The 8,012-nt window shown below is 33.3% G+C and overlaps 1 protein-coding gene across 3 annotated transcripts in view; it reads right to left on the reverse strand.

Annotated features, from left to right (window-relative positions):
- LOC123531790 (zinc finger CCCH domain-containing protein 10-like) overlaps positions 1 to 7,680 on the reverse strand; it is a 288,284-nt gene extending 280,604 nt beyond the window's left edge. For all 3 annotated transcript variants that reach the window (XR_008365982.1, XR_008365981.1, XM_053517073.1), the window contains exon 1: positions 7,550 to 7,680. The gene's annotated coding sequence lies outside the window, so the exon portion shown is untranslated. The remainder of the gene's footprint in view (positions 1 to 7,549) is intronic.
- Positions 7,681 to 8,012: the final 332 nt, after the last annotated feature.

Below are 8,012 nucleotides of genomic sequence, written 5' to 3' on the forward strand. Positions count from 1 at the left end.
AACATAACACCTCCACAATCCCATAGCAACAATTTTCGTGCTCTCAAACATTTATACAAAAAAAAAAATTATCAAAGTGATTCAATAAAAAAAGAACATGTTCCCGAAATGTAAGCAATCAAGTTTCCTAATCCAATATAAGTTATTATCTTGATTTTCATGTGAAATTGATTCATCTTGGAATAACCTCAATTTAATCAGCTGGGAGTTTAGAGGTTACGAGATTTCGAAGCAATATTTCCCAATCTTTATTTATCTATCAAACATTAACAGATATCTGCAGCATGAGCCATTGATTTTCCTGTCTTCAATCTCCTAAACTTATATTGGTACTTTTTTAGGGACTAGATATATTGAAAGTGTTGCTATTTTCAAATGATTAGACACTGATGGAAAATATGCAGTGCTTTATAAGCACACGTTCGTTAAATTTAAAATATATGTTCTATTATACATTATTAGTAACCGTCACTCATTACATCTGGTTAGTTGATTACTGGCTGTGTAATTTGGACTTTTTCAGTATAATGCTGTACAAGGGAAATCATAATTGGTAAAAAGATGCAAATAAAAAGTACTAGTTGCTTCCCTTATGCTTATTACTAATAACCACAGGTGTTTTTTTGTGCGTGTTTTGTTTTATTTATTGTATGGATTGGAAAATCTTGGCAATGGGTCAAGGAACATTAAAAAATATTCCCAAATGGCAGCTGCCCTTTAGGAGGGGTTGACATTTGAAAAATTTATCATTTTAGCTTTGGCAGCCCATGTAATGATAATTTGTCACCTTAGAATAAACATTGAAACAAAGGGTACTAATCTACTTTTTGTGCTGAGGTGCAGTCGAGTGGGACCGTATGGACAACTTTTGAGGCAAACTATCCAAGGCAGTGTCTTTGATTTCAATGAAGACCCGAAGCCCCTTACTTGTGTCAATCGATTATCCTTATGTAGGGTTTGTTGACTTTATGAGTAGTTGATATTAAAGATACAGTGAAACTCAGAAGCTATAGAATTTCAACAGGCACTATTACAATATTTGACCCCAATGATCTTGACCTCTGAGGTACCTGACCCTAGACAAAAAGATGTTGGGTCCTTAATAGGATCAAGCCTTACGTGAGGGAAGCTTGATATTATAGAGGCACACTATTAATGGGGTAAATTCGCATTTTTGGGACATTTTTTGTTTTTATTTAATATAAATGCACCAATCCCATACTTTCCTCTATCAGATGCCTAAAAATGAATTTAAAAGATCAAATATAAAACCTTGATAAACAAAGATAAACAGTCGCCTCAGTCACAATCAAATGCATACTTTTTAGGTGCTCCATGTTATACACCCAAATTTAAAAGTGCATGTTTATATATTCTGTCTTCAGCACTTCAGGAGTTACATATCACTACCCAGTTGAAGGCAGAACTACTTTCAGGTATCTGATGTACATATAAAACGAATGCCATGCTATCCAATAACAGAAAAAAGGCCAAAATTCAGCGTTATATTGTTTCATCTAAAAAAATGTGCTTTTTGTCTTTTCATTTTAATTAAAACCTGAACCAGCAAGATCTTTTTGTGCTATTTGGTTTACAGGAAAATTCGTCTTCTTTCAGCTGCAAGTTATTTCAACTGTCCATGTCTCCCACAACAGAAGATATGTACTGAAGACTGACATGACCGTTTTGTTATATATTTTGCCTTTTTGCTCTTTCCTCATATCAGATATGTGATTTCATTATGAAATAATTCTTTTTTTACTGTCTTATTTGTCTCTGTGTGAACTTCAGTCTACCTTCTTCTGAAAATAATAGCATTCTTTCAGGTGGAAGTTTCTTATCTCCTCAAATTTGACTCTGAACAGACAATGATAAATGCGCCAATTTTTTCGTCCTGTCCGTAGACACCTATTTTCGTTGTGAAGGATACAATATCAGAGTTTGATCACTGTGGGTATGAAAGCTGCTAGGATAGTGTCTAAGTTGATAAACATTAGACAGAATTAAACTGGGTTATATAGATATAAATAGTTGTTGAATTGCAAAATGTCTTGTCCGTAGACACATGTCTTGTCCGTAGACACTAAAGAAACGAAGTTTTTTTGTCAAATATCATTTATCAAATCATACCGGAGCTATATAAATCAAGTTTCAATGATACACCACACTTAATGTTTATACAAAATATAGAATAAATATATTTCTAATGAAACTTACTTCTTCCAAATGCAAAATGTTACCCATTTATTCTTGTGTGTACAATCTGAATCTGAGAAGTACAATGGATACAGAATATGTTTTAATCTTATACATGACTTATATAAATGTTAAAAGCTATCAAAAAAGGAATAATACATTTCTTTCTAACCCTCCTTTTGTTATGGCAAAAACAAGGCATGCATTGAGGGTGTCTACGGACAAGACATTATGCAAATACTATTCAATATATTTTCTGTTTTCAATAAAAACCAGCACTGGACCTTAGAAATAAATCAAGAGATCTTTGAAGTTTGAAATAAATCAAGAGACTCTGAAATGTAAAAGAAAAACAACAATCTTTTACAAGTTAGTAGTAAAACAGAAAGAATGAGAAGATAGAATTAGAAGCGAACACTTATAAAAATAACTGAAAAAAGTAAGGCATATAATGCATTCAGACTGACGGACACACACAAGGACAGGAATAATTCAATGTCTCCCACCACTGTGGTGGGAGACATGATTAAGCTACTTATTCATGCACTAAATTTATTAATGCACAATCAAAACAAAAGCTGCATATCTTATTTTTTAAGTTTGGCTCTTGTTAGCCAAAGCATTCTCTACAGCAAGTGGTCTACCAACCGACACAACCACCAAAACACCTTTCTATCAAGTTGGGGGAATAGCGAAAACATACTGGTTCAAGGACCATAACCTTTTTGTAAATAGGTCAAATTACACACAGAACATAACATGTCTACACCCTTATCATTTGACATTTGGTCATATTCTAGTAGAGTATGGATCTATTGCTAGACATGGTGTGGGCTGTCCACTTTCAACTTAAACATTTTGTTATAATCCACTCAAGAAGGCATATTTCTGTGCTCTTCAGGGCCAAGATATCATGGTGATTGGTTTTCAAGATTTCATTCTAAACTATTCATTTGCCTTTCAACTTTTATTCTGTAACTGACTGAAATCACATAAAATTGAAGCAGTTTAAATCATCTTAAACAAGAAATTACAAGCAATTTACTATGTGATTAGTTTCCTTGCAGCTTTCTCCCTTTCAAAATTATTTTAGATTTGTTTGTTTTTGGGGGGTTCAATGCCCTTTTTCAACAGAATTTCAGTTATGTAACTTAACAATTGTTAATTGATTCTGTACTGTACAAACATATGTCATATGAGTATTTTACAACATACAGCTATTTAAGCAGTCAGCAAGAGAGTTTGTTTCATTAGTTTTCTATTTACGACACAGTTGTAATCTTTTTAAAATGTTGTTCTCAGCTACAAGTTTAACAAGTTCTTCCTACTTTTTTAATGTTTCTACTTTAATGAACATGTTTAGATGAACTCATAGTCTTCTTTTGTCAGAGGGCAATGTGACTGTCTTGTCCATATACACTTGCTCATGTTGAGTTTTCACAGAGTTCTTCATGTTAAGCTTTGTGTTTATACTTTTTTACCATATCGCGGGCTTAGCGCAAAACGGTTGTAACTCCTTCTTTATTTCATATAAGTTACAACCGTTTTGCGCTAAGCCCACGATATGTTGATTGATATGGTTGATAACAGCATGTAAATTGTAGTCAGGTGGTTTCCACCATCCAATTTCAGGAAGATTGTGGTTTATTTTGTTTAGTTGACATTACAAGTTATGACAGATAAATAAACATAGTCTAAATGGTGTACATAACAGGCTGCAAGGTCAGTTCTTAAGCACATCAAATGCATGAGCATTGATTAGAAACATTATTACGCTATCTGTCTTTTAGACAGAAATTATGGTCAAATGTCTTGTCCGTAGACACCAAGCTGAAGGAGATTTTTAACAGCCTATTTCAGTGAGGATCCTTCCAAGTATCTTTATTTTCAGTATATAGTGAAATATGAAAACAATTAGTCCTAATTTATGTAAGCAGTAGCACAGAACTTGTCACATAATGACATTTTGATTTAGTCACAGTTGTTCAAATCCTTCAATTATTCGAAGACACATTCTGAAGACTGTCAATTATACTTCTTTTCTTAAATTTGTTTGTTATTTACTTGTTCTTGATCATTTTAAACATAAAAAGTTCAACAGAACTAAAAGACTGTCTTCTAAAACCTATGTAGAAAGCTCTTAGCGATGATGTCTTGTTCGTAGACTTTCTGGGTAAATTTCGGCTTTCATTTTAAAATTGCAATATCTCTGCCAAACATAGTCTTAATCACAAAAATGAGACCATTATTTAAAGAGAAATGACTGAATTTTCAGAAAATAACATAATTGAGTTGAATAAATGCATTTCAAAAGGTACCGTATTTTCCCGTATTAACGCCCCCGGGGGCGTTACATTTTCCAAAGAGGGGGCGTTTATTTGAGGTAAAAAAATAAAAAATGAAAATTTTTACAAAGCTTAAAAACATCGTTCAAACTAGCTGTAAAGTGTTTCTGTGTTGTTTAATCCCCCTAAAATGAAATTATTTGGCATCCAATTTAATGCAGTGTGTCTTTTATGCATTTAAATACGGTACCTCGTGTATTCCATGTCTCGCTTTTTGACACGCTGGCGACACTACACATTATGTCATGACCCAAACAGCTGTGTACTCCGATAACATTTTCCTTAGTACCACTGCTTAGTACATGCGGGTAGCTAATAGCGCAATACACAATGTCAATGGTTTGACACGCTGCTATGCCTGCTTTTAAATTAAAAGTTCTTAAAACTGCCGAAGAAAAGGGTATATTGTAAACACATTGCTGCAAGTTTGTTTAAAGTCGGCAGGAAGCATGTGCGCGAGTGGTGTAAAAACAAATCAAAAATGTATTTACCGTTTAATTTTCTGTTACGTACCGTACTTAGTACAAATGTTTTGGACTTACGGTACATGGACTGTTTAAAAGTGTGTTTAATTTATAATACATTGGACTTTAGTACTGTAAATCACTTATTATGTGGACTTATGAAAATGAGGTAGGTGATTTTTCCCCGTTCTTGTTGACTTTTTTCCCCCTCAAAAATGGGTGGGGGGCGTTAATTAGAGGGGGGGCCTTAATTAGGGCTGTCATTGATTGGGTCTTTGTCATATCGACGATACCGATATATCGGAAGACAGATATCGACGATACATCGATATATCGATTATTAAGTTAGACTAACAACCTATTTGTTCATGTACATGCTATATACCTTCTTGTTAATGTTATTTTTAGTTTAATTGTCTGCTTTTCATGTTTTTTATTTGTATTTATGTATTTCCCCATACAGGTAGTGCCAACTAGTTGGAAAAGACTGCTACGGTATAAGTTTAGACATGACCTTTATTGACAACTTCCGTTACTAAGGGCGCATTTTTGCAGGCAGTAAAGTTGTTTTAGAGGGTCTGAGTGTTTATCTATATAGTTTTTTTTCTCTGTGTAAAATATCGATTTTTTAAAATGGGAATCGATAATCGATCAACCAAAAAATATCGTTGATACATCGATATCGTTTCTATCGATGACAGCCCTAGCCTTAATTCGGGAAAATACGGTATGCAAAAACTGAAAGCAGGTAGAAAACAAAAATGTCTAGAATTTTGAACTTCAAAAGAAGATAATAACTACAAATCTTTGTGTAATTTATTAGTTTTTTGGGTTTTCTACATTACTTCTATGTACCTTATCATGTGATAACAATTTTGTTGGGTCTCAAAGAGTTATTTGAATAAAACAGTCCTTTAAAAATGGTCATATCCGTTTTATTTTTTCCCTGAAGATTCATCTTTATATCGAAAAAAAAAATATTGTCGAACTATCAGACAGCGACAACTACCATTGTTTTTGTAGAACCAAGGTATATGGTAAATGAACATTTCAAAATAAAAGAGTTTTACAAACTTTTATTTTTGACCCCAAGTGAAACAAAAAAATGCATTTGATTGTGACTGAGGCGCAGTAAATATTTGAAATGTGTTTAAAATAACAGCTTTCTGAAAAGTACAGCCAGGTTATAAATTTAGCCGCACAATGAGAAAACCAACAGTGCATTTGCGACCAGCATGGATCCATGCTGTTCGCTTTCAAAGTCTATTGTAATTAGAGAAACCATTAGCGGAACAGCAGTCTGTTTCCTTGAAGAGTGATCCATAAGAGGGTATCACAGATTTTTAACAAATTAAACAGTTCTTGAATTCCATAATTCAGTGAGGAAGGAATCAGATACCCCAAAATAATTGATTTCTTTGTAACTCTGTTTTCTTACAATTCAGAGAAAATTTGTGATACACGTTTGTAGTTTATGGGACTGCCACATAGCACACAAGATTTTGGCTCAATTAAACTACTTATGAGAGAGTTGAATCTGTTTGAATATAACAACAGAGTTTAAAAATACATATTTTGTTATCTTAACAAAATTTTAATGCATAAAATCTTACAAAAATAGTACCCTGGTATATAGCTTAATCATCGTGTTTATTCTTTGGAAATGTTGAAGAAAAACATGTTAACGTAAGGCACCCCCTTACTCCTTAGTGTATCCTTAAGAAGATATTAATTAATCAGCATAGAACTGTATATTTATTTGGTGTTCCTTAGTTATTTAAGTTTAGAAAGAAAATGTAAACAATCCAGTGAATGCTGGTATTTGCAAATGATTCAGATTCAAATTTCAGGTTAAATCTAATTTGCTACTAAATCTAATCATTAATATTCATGGGGGACTAATTTTCGTCGATTTGTTGGTTGAGTCAATCCACGAAATTTAATCCCAACGAACAAGCATTTTTTGTTCAAATGTTGAACCCACAAATTCATATCCCCATGAGATTGCCTTTTTAACCAAAACCATGAAATTTCATGCCCATGAAATTAATTGATTTTACAGTATTTCATTTGCAACCAAAAGCAAGATGTAAATAAGTTAAAATAACCCACAATACATGCAAAAAGGAGGTTTTTACTCAACAATCCCTAATAGGGTTGCCTAGGGGTACAGATCTGTACCTTTAGAATCAGACTAACCTTTAAAATATTATGAAGGGACTGTAGTACATTTTCATTTTGGGTTTATCAGCAAGCTAATCCAAATTCGGATAATAAGGGAATTTGTGAAGCGGTGTTGTTCAATTTCAAGGGATTGCCAGTTTATATCTTTAAGCATTTGGGTGACATTGCAACTTAAAGGTATCAGATCATAAAAAAACAATCCTAATAAGCCGAACGACATGCCAATTCAAAGCACGGAAAGAGATCATTCATGTCCGAATATACGTATCTGTCCGAATGCTTAAAATTAAGACATGAGCTGTATTGACGTTACAAAGTGTATTTCGTTCAAAATTATGAAAACACACAAAAACAACTTACACAGAACAATATTCTTATCACGAAAGACAGTGACAAGCGTGATAATGAAACACAAAATTACAAAATTATCGTCTGTTTTTGTGGATATCGTTGTTGTTGTTGTTGTTGTTGTTGTTGTCTACTACTGCGCCAAAGAAAGAAATGTTACGGAAAGCAACCTTTAAAAAGGTTAAGCAAGTAGTAAAAAAAATCCGGAAACTGTCAAATAGTAACAATATACAAAATTAAGCGGACTATTTCAAAAATCGTTAAATCATTCAATTTCACAGCTATTATAGTAGAACCATCCGGCTTTTACAATGGTACGAGGGCTATATGAGATCCCCTCGGGCACAACTCTGTGTAGTTTCTAACCTATCCTGTAATTTTACAAAAAGCTTGGAAAAGAAGACCCATCAGTAGTGTAGTGAAACTCTCCTTGGAAGATGACAGATAAGAAGTATATGTAATGAATGCTGAGAGA

This window comes from Mercenaria mercenaria, chromosome 11, assembly GCF_021730395.1.
Source record: "Mercenaria mercenaria strain notata chromosome 11, MADL_Memer_1, whole genome shotgun sequence".
Taxonomy (NCBI): domain Eukaryota; kingdom Metazoa; phylum Mollusca; class Bivalvia; order Venerida; family Veneridae; genus Mercenaria; species Mercenaria mercenaria.